Below are 14,830 nucleotides of genomic sequence, written 5' to 3' on the forward strand. Positions count from 1 at the left end.
AAGAGCTGGTTTGCAACCTGGGCCAGGGACATCCAGAGGTGCTGAGCTGGTAGACAGAGAACAGAGAAATGTCTTTGCTCAGGTAGAGGAACACTTCTACACCAAAGCATTGAAAAGGGAGGCCTTGCATATCCTCCTCAGAACCTTTGGCTTGGTACCATGTTTGGTCACCTCCATGCTGTTCCTCCTCGGGTCATGGAGCTGCTTGGTGACAAAGCAGGTTCCCAGTCCTCAGTGGGGTGAAAGAGTGTCATCTTCTGAACCGAGCCACACACATCATCCTTTCAGATTAATTATGGTGGCAACACGCATGGAGTCCAGTGTACAGTGCTGATCAACATAAACAACACTGTCAAAATAAAATAAAGAACAATTCTGTGAGTTCTTAACTTATTTTTTAAAGAAATCAGGAAACTGCTTCTTTTTAACCTTGAATACTTTAATTGTATTGTAATTGTACAATAATTGATGCATGGTACAATTTTTCTAAGCAGAAACATTTATTTTTTAAAACTAACCAAAAAGGTGGTTTCAAAGGACTTAAAAGACATATTGTTTTAAGGGTGGGTAAACAAAAATAAAAATGTTGAAACTGTTATTCCTAAAACTTTGTGGAAGGAAGTCAGCCATCTATTTAGGTAGTTGTAAAACAAAATATATTGTAATTCTACGTTCCATGATTAATCTATCTGTGATAGAAGAGAAATGAAAAAGCATGTTACACCAGAAAAAAAATTATTTAAATCAATGGCTGCTATAGGACATAAATTGCCACTTCTGGTGGGCTGCCCCCACCATCTTTGCTTCCCTGTACAAATGCATGTGCCTTAATGATACACTGGATAAGTGCCATAATACAGAAACAGGAAATTTCCCCCATAGTATTTAATTGCATAAGGGTATTTTAAACAGAAAACATCACTATCCTTTTTCTATCTGTGAAAAATGTGAAGCTATTCCAAACAAGGGGAAGTAAAATTTAATTAAGCCTAATTCAGATATGTTCCCTATCTCCCAGTGGAAAAGCCTTATCTACAAGTGCCCAGCTGCCAGGCTTGCTGAGAGGGGCATATTCAGGGTGGTTCATGTCAAGCAGACATTGCATTAATGTATAAAGCATTCATATAGCCAAAACAGGAACCCAAATCTTTCAAGTGAAAACACAAGTGTCACTGGCATTCACTTGTGTGCTCTCTCATCCCATGAGTATTTCATGCACAGGACAAAAATCCCTCATTGATGATGAAGATAAATAGACTGAATTTCATCAGACAAGGATAAGTTTGGCCTTGGTCCTCTGCAGAACAGAAAGAGCATCTCATCCCACATACTGGGTTGTAAAATAAAGTAAAAAAATTGATCTCTTCTCCTTTTATTTTTGCAGTAGTAGCCTTCAGGAAAAGCTATCAGCTGTAAATCCAGACTGATAAATGTGCTTCCCTTAGCTCTGAGAAAAGATCTAAGCCCCAAAGAAGGCAACAATTTAAAACATGTCCCCATCTGAAGGGACCTTTGTAAAGTGGCAAAGCTACTGCCTGTTCAGCATGCTGCCTCCTGCTCCTGCCCATCCATTCTTCCATCTCCCCCCACATCCTGCAGAGAGACAGGACCCTGACCTGGGGCTCTGGAATGAGCTGCCAAGGCATAGCAAGTAAAACCACAAAACACACAAAAACATCGTGGCACACAAATCCTTTTTTGGACAGTGATTCCTGCCTCAAGTATCACACACACAGCCCCTCAGAGAATCAGCCCCATGAGACCTGGGTGGAGCAGTCCAAGGGCACAGGACACCACTGACCAGCCAGCCTGCAGGGCACAGCTGGGCTCCTACACTCTGTGCTTCATCCCCTGGGCTTCAGCTTCTACACAGTGTGGCACTGATTCTTCAGTCAACAAACAGATCAGCATTTCAGTCACAATACCAGGAAGTGACACTGGAAGGATTGAAAGAGGAAAATTCTTAATAATCTCTCCTTAGTCACATGCCTTCTCAAAACTCACTGCCTTCTGCATCACCTCAAGATCTTAAGCCTATAAAAGTGTATGCATGCAACAGAACCACAGAGCCTCACCCACTTCTCATTATAAAACTTGTCTTTTTTTGTCTTCTTTCTATGATGTGTAATACTCTCACCCCTCTTCACATGTGTAGATTAAAGTGTAAGGTCTCTAGTACAGGGAATAGCTATTGTTTGTTTGCTGGCACTTTGAAGGGACTAGCACATTTTTGTTTCTTTATAAATAAATAACAGACAATGAACTTCACCTTACATATCCTAGCTTTGATGAAAGTCCAGCTAACTTTACAAAGGCACTCTACAGAGTAAGCATTACAGTATCTGGACCAAAAGAGTTGTGAAAGAAAGTACCAGTTTGACTAATGAATTTAAGCTGAGTTTGTTCAAATTTATTCATTCAATTTGTGGTAACAAATCCTTAATTATTATTGTCTGTAGATTACTCTAGCATCCTCTTTCTTTCTTTTCCTGGACATTCCACAATAATCAAGAGCATTAAAAACATGCCAACTGGTTATTTCTAAGGCAGTACAAAAATTTGCTCTCACTGAAAAGCTAGGTTTATACAGAAATCATGAACATTTGCATTTATAGAAACAAAGCTTTGATCAGTATTCAATACAAAAACTGTGAATACATTTTGTACCTTGTGGGAATTCCTGAAGGTCTGAAGGGAAAAAATCAGCAGATAGCCTCCTATGGGAGGCTTGTAGATTAAAGAGAGAACTTCACTGGGCACCATACACATTAGACCGATTTTAAATTCATTTCACATAGCATCATTCCAACATTTAAATGTTTATTTAGGATCTAACTGGGACAAGTGCAATGCTCTTACATTGACTGCGACTCTCCCAGCTCCTTTAAGTTTATTTTGCTGTCTGTCCACTAAGGAGCTCTGTCTCTGACAGGTTCCATCATGTGTTTGTTCCCTTGCATTCAGAGGTGATCTCTGCTTTCTCTTCATCCTGCCTGATCTGCTCTATTCAACTCAGCTGCAGCTGAGTGTCTACAGCTGAGCCTACTGCAGACCTCTCTCAAGAGCTGCAGATGTTCTCTAGATCTTCCTGGGATATGCTGGATACATTGCCAGGAAATTCAAAAAAGTAGGACTCAAACTGGACAATAGATTTGACCCTGTCCTGGCACAGCAGCCTCTGTCAATCATGTACAAAGCTCTGCCCTGGAGCGGCACTGACTCAACCTCATCCAAAGAGCACAATAATATAACCCAACACAGTAATATAACCCAGCCAAGTACAAACAATATAATGGAGCTAGTTGAAAATTTTGTTTGGTATTTTATGGCATTTTTTACCCATTTTATTTGTTCACCCTGCCAGAAGCTATAGGCAGCCTAAAGCCATTAGAACAAGATGTTCAGGACACAATGTATAAGGCAGGAGAACAAGAGCAATTTATTCCATATCTAAACCAGGACAAATAATTCAGTGCAACATAGAGGAACAAGGAGAGACACATTTATAAGCAACCTGGGGATCTCCTCTGCAAAGCCCTTTCTGCAATTACTTTGCCTGCTAGCAGCATGTCACCCTTCCTGAGGGGCATCTGGGCTTGTCCTGCCCCCTGAGTGCTCCAAGTGTGGAGCATCATTATCAAGAGAGCTGAGGACCATCCCCCTTTGCACTCCCACTTCACATACCAGGCAGTGTCCCTGCAGCACCAGAGGCACAGGGGACACTGGAGCAGAGCATGGTCCCTGCAGCCACAGCAGGGATGCCTGTGGGAGGCAGGAGAAGGCTTGCCTGTGTCCTCCTGGGCAGGCTGAGGGATCTGATGAAGGCAATCATAGCAGCACATCTGGTTGCACCAAAAGGGTGGAGTAGGAGAAATTGGTGTTGAGTTTATCTTGCATCCCCTATCCAGCAATTCAGGATAAGACCTTGAGCTTCACTTTGCTACTCTGTCTGAGCAGTACTTCTGATTTATCCAGAGGATTTGCCAACCCACAAAACACATTGCACCAGACAGGAGAAACACAGCGGGACCTGGAAAGCACAAAGATGGGGTATAAAAACCAACTGCTCAGGGGACTAGTCTGTCACTCCTAATTCCTCAACCATTTTAAAGTCTTGGTGTGACACTGGAATGCACCCAAAGCTACTGAGGTTACAACTACCTTCATCCTCTTTCACAGCATTTCAATTAAATGCAGGTGTATTAAAGAAAAGGGGAGTTTGACATGGTTTTCAAAGGGCCCCTAATCTCACAGGAGTTCTTGAAATTGAAAGGATATTTTGAGTCACCTCTGCTTGTTTAATTGCCTAATCAGACAGATGCTTTCATTGTCTCATTTGTGCCAACATTGAGATTGAACTTAAGATTCACATCTCACAATTCCTAATTTTATCACATTAGGGCTCAAACAAGTTACAGCAGCCCAGACCCTTTCCAAATCATAGCCTGCAGGACTCCTTTATGAATTGGGTTAAAAAAGACTTTTGATACTTTCCTAATAGATGGCCTTCATTATTTACAGATTTCAGAATGACAAAAAGGATTCACTGCAGAGCTAAAGCAAGCTGACAGGCTACATTTGAGGTGTATTAATAGATGAGGAGACATTGCAGTACAATAGACTTTAAATATTTCCGCAGCTCTACTCTTCAACACATTTTTTAGCACATGGAGAATTTACCACCCTCCTCTGCTGGAATTTTGGTCATAAGGAGGGTATCTTCTGGGGCAATTCCTTTTCCCATGTACTCCAGACATGGTCTAGGGCTGAGGTGTTTTAAAATAATTGAGAAGGCGAAAACAGGAATTTAGTGAAATTGTCTTTTCTTCTGCTAGCTAACAAGGCAAGAACAACGGGGGCCTTGCAGGACTATTTTCTATTGAAACCCAGAGTGTCACATCCAGTCACAGCCCACTGCTCTTTTGATATGGCACAACATGCTGTCCAATGGACTGACAGCAAATACTGGACCACAGGTCAGAGGACATTTTTCCTACTTTTTCTTTTTCCATCAGGAGTGGTCATTAGCTATAATTAAGTGTGCAGTTATGCACTTTGCTGTTTCATGCTTCCTGGCAGGCTAATGTCATTTTATCTGGAGCAGAGGGTGCAAAGTGGGGAATTTAACTGCAGGGCCTTTGTCAAATAGTTGTCATCTCTTCCACATGCACAGTCTTTGGGATATAGTAAATCCAGTTAAATGAACAGGCAACAGGTTTTCTCTCCACATAAACCAGAGAATAAATGTAATCAATGCCATCTCTTCTGGTACTTAGGCACTAAAATTAGAGTTGGTAACCAAAAGCTGAAGAGGGATCTTTGCTTCATTAGCACCTGGAAACCTCAGCCAAAGTGCATGTGCCTCATGTGGGCGAGGCCCTCACCAAACAAATTAACAAACCTCAGTCAGTCTTCCAGCATAGACAGCTCAGACAGCCTGGACAGGGAACAGAAGGTAACTGGGACCAGAAAGTGGATGGCAAATACTTTCTATTTTGCTACACCTCCATCAGGCTCTCTGATTGCTCCTCTTGTATTGATTTCTTGCTCATTAAACGTGAAGGATACAATTTTCAAACACGTCCCTTTATCTAAGGTTCCCAAGTCCCGTTTATAAATGGGATTTTTGAGATACTTGTGGCAGACAGCTGTTTGCCCAGGCCACTGAGACACTTTGAACATTTTTACCCAGACACTTACTTAACCCAAGAGGTGCCACACTGACATTGCAGCCTCCCTCTGCTTCACCCTTCCTCTGGCCCTCAGGTTTTGATCAGAGAAGACCAGGCTCAGGTGCACAGCACCACAAGCACCACCAGAGAAGTACAGCTCAGGGCTACTAACCACAGAGGAGAGCATCAAACCGTGTCTGGGGCCACAAGGGTTGGTGGTAACCTGGGGTCTGGAGGGCAGCAAAACCAGAAGTGATGCTCAGACAGCTCAGGCTCTTGCTGACCTTCCCTTGGCTTGCTGGAGCAGGGCTCCTCTCACCTGGGGAGAACACTTCTCAGACAATATCTCCTCTGAAATAGTCATTGCCACTATTTTTCCTGGACACCTGGTTACTGTTTACCCACCAGCACAGTCAGGAGCTGTGTTAAGCCCCATTGCCTAACACATTTTTTAGTACAATACACTGATGGCCTTGCACCCTTCTCCTCTTTTAATTCCCAAAAGATATCAGGGCAGAGCACCAACACAAAAGAAAAAGATCCTAGCAGGGCAAACAGAAGCTGGCAAGACACAAGCTGAATATCCCTGGAGTCCTTTTCCCTGCTTCTGTAGGAGAAACCAAGCAAACTCTTCCTCATCCATCCCCTTTGTGCCATTGCACAGGCAGCCTGGCTCACCAGAGCAGGTCACATTCACACCTGTGCTGCCATGCTCTAAAAACTTGGGCTTTACTGTGTCCAAGAAGTGGGGAAAGAAGCCTGTTAGGTCCTTGTGCATAAAGTCACAAGAAATGGTTAGGTGAACTACAGCCACCCTGTGGAACACCTTTGATAATCAGGAGGGGGTCTACTCCTGGCAGCTCTGCTCTGAGGTTGCACAGTGGTCATTACTGTCACAGGCATGTGCAGTGGGAACAAGGGGATAAAAGTACACATAACCTCCATTTCCCATTGCTCCCCATGTCTCAGGAATCCTCAGAGAGCTGCCCTGCACTGTGCTTTGCAGGAATCAAAAGAGCTATCTCGTTCTTAACCTACGTGTCACAGCTTGGCTCTTGCATACATCATGGTGTTATCTGTCTCCTTGTGAAAGGACAGAGATAACATCCTCCTCCAGCTCATCAGCACCAGTGTGTCCCCAGATAAATTAACCACAGCAGCCACTTTTGGTTTTCTCAAACAAATTAAGATTTTGTTCTTAAACTAGGCTAAAGGAAGAACATGTACAACATAGGGACAGAGAGATTATGGGCTTCATTCTCAGGCTGCTTATTGCTGCTCTGCTCCAATGTCATTTCAAAGGATTTTCTCTCAATTTCCAACAACATGACAGTGATCAGAATCTCAATGTGCCCCAGTTCTCCTCCTGGAGAAGGTCAATGAGTTTCTGTCCTAACCTCCGCTACACAAGAAAGAAGATGATGCTTCACTCCTGTGATGATAAATTGTTCCTATAGAGTCATTCAGGGTTTGATCCTTAGAGCCAGAGCTGGCATTAATTTCCTCAGATACAGATTATGACCCTCACCCTTAGTTGTGCAAACATGAGACCTCTATTTAGTAGAGATGACACAGTGGTTAAATATTTGAAATCCACTTCTAAATAAGGCTGCCTAAAGCAGCCATGCTTTCCTGTTAGTTCAGTAGCATAAGGAAATAATGCTCCTGGGTTAAATGGAGTGCTTTGTGTCACTAAGAACTAGATAAGTGAAATATTTATGGTGGCTGTTATCCTGAGGTCACTGCTCACTGCACTGTCCTGTTGTTGTGAGGTGTTTTTCACTTCTCTATGTGTATGCTTTTGCCTGCTGCCTTTCCTTGAATAGTGAAGCTGGGCAATCTCCATCCTTGGAGATGCCTGAAACTCAGCTGGACTGAGCAACCTAACCTAACTGGAACCACTTCAAGAAGGGGATAGGACTGGCTGTTCTCCAGAGGCCCCTTTTAAATTATTCTCTGATTTGTTCGCAAGCATGTGGAGCAAGAGTTGCCAGTTCTTTAATTTGTCAACACTCAGCTAACTGGCCATTTATTGACCCCAAAGTCAGGTAGCTTTCTTTCCCTGACTCAATGTCATGGGTGTAAGAACAAAAAAGTAAATGAAAGGGTCTTTTCAGGGAAGACACGCTGCACAGTACATAAAGCAAACAATACATACCAGTATTACTGACATTAGAAACAATAAGGCTCATAGAAGAAAGAAAATTATGGACTATGAAAATGGATTCCATCTGCCAAACCCAATAATTTTGTTGAACACATTACCTGCAGCACTAGACACTGTTCCCAGTTTTGCCAAAAGGCAAATCTTCACCTGAGGCAGAGCACTGGGTCAGCACTGTGGAAAGTAAAGGGCAATCTTCCTCCAGGTGAATGCTGAGCTACAAATGATGGAATGCTGAGTCCTGCATTGTTGTTTCCACCTTTGCAGAGCTGTCCTGTGTGTCCTTGTACTCAGATTGATTCACCTCCGCTAACTTCAGATATCTAAATTTAGTCCCGTATGTCCAGGCTCTACCTGTACCAAATGGAGAGTAAAACACCTCCAGATTCCTCCCTCTGTTTGGCTGATTCCTCCCTCGGTTTCCCACTGATGGTGCCCACCTCTCACCCTTCACCCTCCTTATTTCTGCACTGGCTATGGAAGGTGTGTGCTCACCCTGCCCACTGTGCTTGCAGCCCCCTGTACTGACCATTTCATGTCCAGTTTCAGTCTGGCACACAGAGGAGCCTTTGTCCTTGGCTGGACACAGCAGGCACACAGCCCTGCCATGACCATGAGCAGTGACCAGACCCACAGCACTGTCAGCTCTGTCAGCAGCAGCACAAATCCCCAGAGGAGGCACCAGGAGACCCAGCAAGGGGAGGAGGCACACACCCAGCATCCCACAGCTCCTGGGCCTGCACCCTTGTGCTGTAGAAGTGAGAGCTAGCTAAAGCTTTACTGGCAAAAGGACTGGTCTGATTCTATTTTATGTTCAATTACTTTGCTCTTAAAAAAAAAAAAAAAAAAAGCTGGAGTAGAAGACATTTTGGTGTTCAGCCTGAAATGGTGCTTTATCATAAATTCCCTGCACAGTACCAGAAATGTGGGATCTGCACTTTGAATAAATATTTAACACCTAAAATGGAGACTCCAACTTTGATCAGGGACCACACTTGGGAATAAATTGTCATTGCTTTTAAATTGCTGCAGTTTAGCTATAACAGGTTATATACAGCAGTTATATAAAGCTATATACAAGGAACAGTTTCTATGCCACCACACCAGGAGCAGAGTATGAGTTATACAACACTTAAACTGAGGCACTCTGTCCAAGGGAAACCATATTGCTCACTGTGGGATTTCATACTGGACATTTATACCCTGGCTAAGAAATATTTTCATGGAAATATATATTTGTAATCTTATATTCTTGTTCAAACAGAACATAAAAATGTACAAAGTATTTTTAAAGCCAAATTAGAATTTAATTGCCTTAACTGTTCTGTTTCTCTGAAAAACCCAAACATATCCATGATATTGTGGGGTTTCAAATGTTCCAATTAATCCACTGCTTTTAATTGTGGATATGCCAAAGTAGCCATAGTGTCTGTTATTTAAAGAGCACTGGCGACTGGTAATGAATACCAACAACATGGTTGCTGACTCTAGGTCCTTTCATGACAGTAACTCCCAGGAAAACCTCCTTTCAAACTCTCTTACGCATGTGTGAAAATAACCACTGGGAAGAAAAAAACAAAACAACTGTGATGTTGCATCAAAACAACAGAGTTGTGCATCACAGAACTCCTACATGCGTTGGCAGTCCTACCTCCCCAACCTGCCCTAGCACCATTTCTCCTGGAAAACTTCAAGGAGGAGAGAAAGAAATGAATAAACGTACTTCCCTCCCTGTCCTAACAGAAAATAGGCACTAACTGAGGGCACAATGCTAGTTGGTACCTAGCAGATCTGGAGTGACAGAAATCCCTCAAGACATTTCCAGTGGGGGAGATGGAGGCATGATTCAGTCACACCTGCCCCCATTCCAGGGACACAGCCCCACGGCACCCAAAGTCACCTCACTGGGACTGGCTGGGGCACCTTGCTCACCTCCAGGCTTTCCTCTGGCAGGGGCTTCCTTGAGTCCCATCAGCCAAGGAGGATGGAGCCATTTGGGAGTGCACTGGTACCATATTCCAGCTCAGGAGCTGCAAGGATAAGAGGAGCCCCAGGTCTCAGAGGACTTTGGAAAGACTCAGGCTGAGAAGCTGAAAAGCTTTTCATCCCCAGGCTGAAAAGGAGGAAACCCCCCAGGTTACACACACCAGGAACTTGTCAAAGCTGCATGGCTGTAAGTCTGTGCTCATGGTAACATGGGAAGCCACTGAGAAAGGAATTATAGTATTGGCTTCATGAAGATTTACCAAAAGAGAGCATTTCCAGGAAAAAACATAAATTCAGTTTCACAAACAAATTCCTTGCCCAGACAAACAAAACCAAAATCTTTTCTTAATGGCTTTTTGCTGTTGGGCAGAAACAGAAAATCTTTCTGTAAACATTGAGGAGATTCTCTCTCCTCTTGCAGCTGCTCAATTGTCAGAGTGATGAGATTACATGTGAGAGGGAGAAGAGGTTAAGTATTAGCAGCAACCAAGGAGCAATGTCTCAGGAGGATGCTGCAGCTACCTGTCAGAGTATGGGACTGATGCCAGCCGTCAGTGATGCCCTCTGCAAGACAGTTCTGCTCTTTCAGACTCCCCCTCCAACAGTAACTCCTGGAGGCACAACTGGAATTTATCAAAACAGGGCTACAGCAGAAGCAACCCTGAAATGTAGATAAGCTCAGCTCCTAGGAAGGTAGCCAAGCTTGCAGGAGCCAGTGAGCACTTCCTTGGGTAAGAGATGCAGAAGATCACCCTGGGGGGAGCCTGGAATTACCTGCTGCAGGTGAGCTGGCTGCAAACTGAGACTCTCCTCCAGTGTCAGGCACTTGCAGGCTCTCCAGTCTGCCCAGGTGCTGCTTGCCCCCAGCACAGGAGCAAGGCAGGACGGTACAAAATGGAATGCAGGAATCCCAGCGCAGCTGGCATGGTGCACAGCACAAGGGTGTCCCAGGGAGCAGAGGAAGCACAGGCTGTGGCCAGGATGCTGCTGGCAGCTGCTGCACAGGCAGAGCTCCAGCGACTGCAGACACTGACAGAGCTCTGCAGAGCACAGAGCTCATCCGAAGGCAGGTGGGGAGAAATAAGAACAGGAATCAATTACAGAAAAACAGACAGAGCTCATACCTGCCACAAATGAAAGAAAATTGGAAAACAGTCACAGCCTTCAATAGTAATAAAAAGAAAATAGTCTGGTCTCTGGATAAGAGGCTGAGAGCAAACCTTGCAGAAGCACACAAGGATAAGGCAGGGCTGCTTGACTTTGCTCTTTGCAGGAGAATGGACATGCTGTGGGTAAAACTCACCTGCAATTTTCAATGAAATCCTTTAACCTTGTCATCAAGAACACCTCCTCTCTAGAGAAATCAAATAAAAGCTCCAACATAATAAACTGAAAATACAGGGAATTCTTTGCCAGAGTCATCCAAAGCACTGGAGGAAATTTGGAAAGATAATTCTTCATATAGCAAATTGGGAGGCAGATATCAGACAGCACAAAATTAGTGTTTGGATCCATCTGAGGAGATGCAGATGTCTACACCTGAGCTAATCATCCCAGGTGCTCTGTGTGCTCACTGGTGCGTTTTCATGGCAACAGGTTCCTCCTGTCATTCCCTCTTTCCCTCCCCTGTGAGCAGTGCAAAGCATATGCACAGAGATTACACATATGAGTTATAGGAAAAAAATGGATGTTTTATTTTATAAGGTGAGAAACATGATCATATCAGAAAAGATATGCACTGTAAGATACCATGAGTGGAAGAGTTTAGGTTCCCTGATACACTTGTACTTCTTTGTGGCACTTTAATAATTCCTTCTGCAGAGTTTCCAGACGAGGCTGCACATGGCACATGCACACACACGTGTCTGTGCTGGTTAGAGGGTGATTGACACTGAATAATTAAAGTGCTGCAGCCTCTCTCCAGACACTTCACTGGCTGACAGATAGAGAGAGGTGTGTGTATGTGACAGAGCACAAAGGGATTACACACATCTAGGTCTTCACTCTTTCTGGTCTCGGCTCCTTGGCAGTCTCCTCAAGTAGCCTATGTCTGTAGCCAAGTTTTAATCACTGTTAAATCACACCATATGACTTGTGCTTTGGAGCACTTTGTCAACATCAAAAATAAATATTATTCCCCCAAGGAATCCAGCTGGCCTCTAATTAGCTTTCAGAATATATCAATTAAAGTATAATGTGCTGTCCAGTGATGAAAGCCTCTGTCTCACCAGCTTCTGCAAGATCAATACAACTGTATTATATGAAATATCCACCAATTTATTTTCATGGCAAATGAATCAATATGGCAATTTTAATGGGACCAGTCATCAAATAAATATTATCAGTCCTGAATGAGTCCCAAAACCGAACAACATCACTTGTATACATTCAAGCAATATTTTTCTTTCTGGTACTTATTATTGAAGAAAAATTACACTTGTCTTAGCAGCAGCAAAAGCACTAAAGTTGATAATCACTGTCCTGAGCTGCAATCTATGCAATGCATGGCAAAGCTATTTTTCTGAGAAACTCTCTTCCAGTGCTAGTTTGATGCCAAAGAGATCTGTTTGTAATACCAGGGAAAAAAAGGAAAATGACAAAAATTTGCATCTGCCCACAATCCCTTTGCATCTGCCCCACTTCCCTCGAGGAGTAACCATACTTCTGCTAAGAGAGTGGCTATTAAAGTTCACTTTGTAGAATTCCGTGTACTTCATGGCCATCTGAGCAGCATCTGAAACTCCTTGAAGCCAGGTTTGCAGGATTTGCACTTTGTTTTGAGGCTCACCTGGGTCTGTTCCAGATGTCTGTTCCTGTCAGAGCAGGCATGAGCTCAGCACAGAAGAGCCTTGCTCTCAGAGTGACACTGTCCAGGATGTGCAATTTGAGATCAGCCAAGAGGTTGGTTCCCCATAAAAATATCTCACAGAAATGTTTCTACCACTAAAGGGAAATCCTGGAAAAATCTCTCATCAGCCTCAAAAACGGATCACGAGTCAGCTCAGCTAAACTGAGTCAAAACACTGCAGCAGCGAGTTGGCTGTGTCAGGGCCTGTTATCACCTGCTATGAAGTACTTGTCAAACCAAAAGAAAAGCTGAGACAACAGCAGATTTCTCATTTTTCTGGTAAGAACACATTTGCATTACTGCTACCAATGAAGTATCATTAGTGTGAAGTGTTTGGATACATGCTGAGAAACAGCAACAAGCACACAGGCACGGCAGTAACATCACAGATCACAGGAATCAGAGGGCTTCAGAGTGTGCAAATCCCAGCATCCACTACAGGGCATCCCCTTCCCCATCTCTCCTTGCTCCCTGGTCATCTGGTCTCCTGCCAATCTGTTTTGATTTCAGTCCCTTCATCTCCTGCATGGAAGGCTCCAGGTTTTTCCTAATGTTTCACATTAACATATTGAGCAGAAAAACCCATGTCTGGTCTAAACTGACACGGCTCCATTTGGGGTGATGATGGTAGACACCAGGTCCACTTCTGGATGGAGAAGAAACAACACAGAAGTCTCCTGGCCCAGGCAAATGGGATTTATTCCTTTGTCAGTCTTTTCAAATGTCCTCCTTAGCAGCCTATTCCTCAGAGGTTGGAAATACCCCTCTGGGACATGGCCACCAGTGCCACCTGCCCTGCAACTTTCATCTAGGTGGAGAATGAGCCCAGAAACAGCCTGACTGGATTCATGTCTCCTGTTTGGCAGAGCCTCTCTTATGTTTAATATATAAAAATTAAGACCAGCAGCAGAATGGGGATTAAGATGGGTTTTTCACATCTGAGCTCAGGTTTTTCAAAGGCAAAATCAATCCCTTGTCTCATTCCAAGAGTTTCTGCATCCTAGTCTTGCTAGGCACCAGCTTCAATGATAAACCTGCTGTTTGCTCCAGAAGAGAAAGAAAAATTAACTTGGAGTGAGCTCAGGGTCTACATTCAACTCTAATGTAGGCTGGTACTCCCCTACAGTAGCTTCAGAGCAAGGTCCTGTTATGAATATTTTCAGACCATGAGCTAATCTGCCTCAAAAACAAAGAAACTTTCTGTTTTCTCTCCTGAATATAAGGCACCTCTGAATAGCTTCTCATTTTTAACATTACAATGAGTTATAACCCCTTTGTGATTGCATGTAATTACTTTTGCACTTGAATTGCATATGTATTAAGTGTAAGTTCCTGAAAGAATAACAAATACAGAAACTGTTCCTAAACAAAAGGTACAGGCAGGTAAATTTAACCAGTCAACTTCACAATTGCATTTCCAAGGTACAGTCAGCGTGTGCCAGAAAACAGCCAAGTACTTTTCCCTCATTTAAAAACCATTTTTCCACCAAATTCAGAAAATTACTTTGACAGGTCACCAATAAGTGATGAGAAAGAAATCAATAGTGTCCCTAATGATTTACAGGTTATTTTTGTCACTGGCCATATATTGCTGAATTCTTGCAAGGCATTGACAAACTTCAAAGCATTTCAGCACACAGCTTGACCTGAGCACACTCACCTCCTAATTTGTTTTACACAGCAAATGGTTTCCTTCCCAATAGCCTTCAAACAGCCTATCACAATCTGGCTGATGCTGCTGCTCAATCAATATATTAAACTGAGAAGTGTTATTCAAGCAGAATTTGGTTTATAAAATAAAATTCTTGTAATGAAAGCTGAAATCCTGCTCCCTCCTCCATCTGGGCCTTCCCACCATTGCTGATACAACTGAACCCCTGCCAAGAAAACAAAATCAGTTCCCCAAAGCTGCCCCCTAGACAGCTTCACTGGCTGTTTTTTCACTAACATTTCACTAAAATGTTTTGGCTAAATATAGATCCTTGAAGGCAGCTCAAACCAGTAAGTGCTGCTCCTCGTGAGCACAGGTGACAGGTCACAAGCTGGGAGATCATTTCTATGGAACTGGGGTCAAAAGTGAAGTCTTTTTTTCAGCAACATCAGCCCTGAGGCCACCTCTGCTCTTAACAAATCAGCAGGAATTTTATCACTGACCCTGAG

The sequence above is a fragment of the Camarhynchus parvulus genome, chromosome 1, assembly GCF_901933205.1.
Source record: "Camarhynchus parvulus chromosome 1, STF_HiC, whole genome shotgun sequence".
Classification (NCBI taxonomy): Eukaryota; Metazoa; Chordata; class Aves; order Passeriformes; family Thraupidae; genus Camarhynchus; species Camarhynchus parvulus.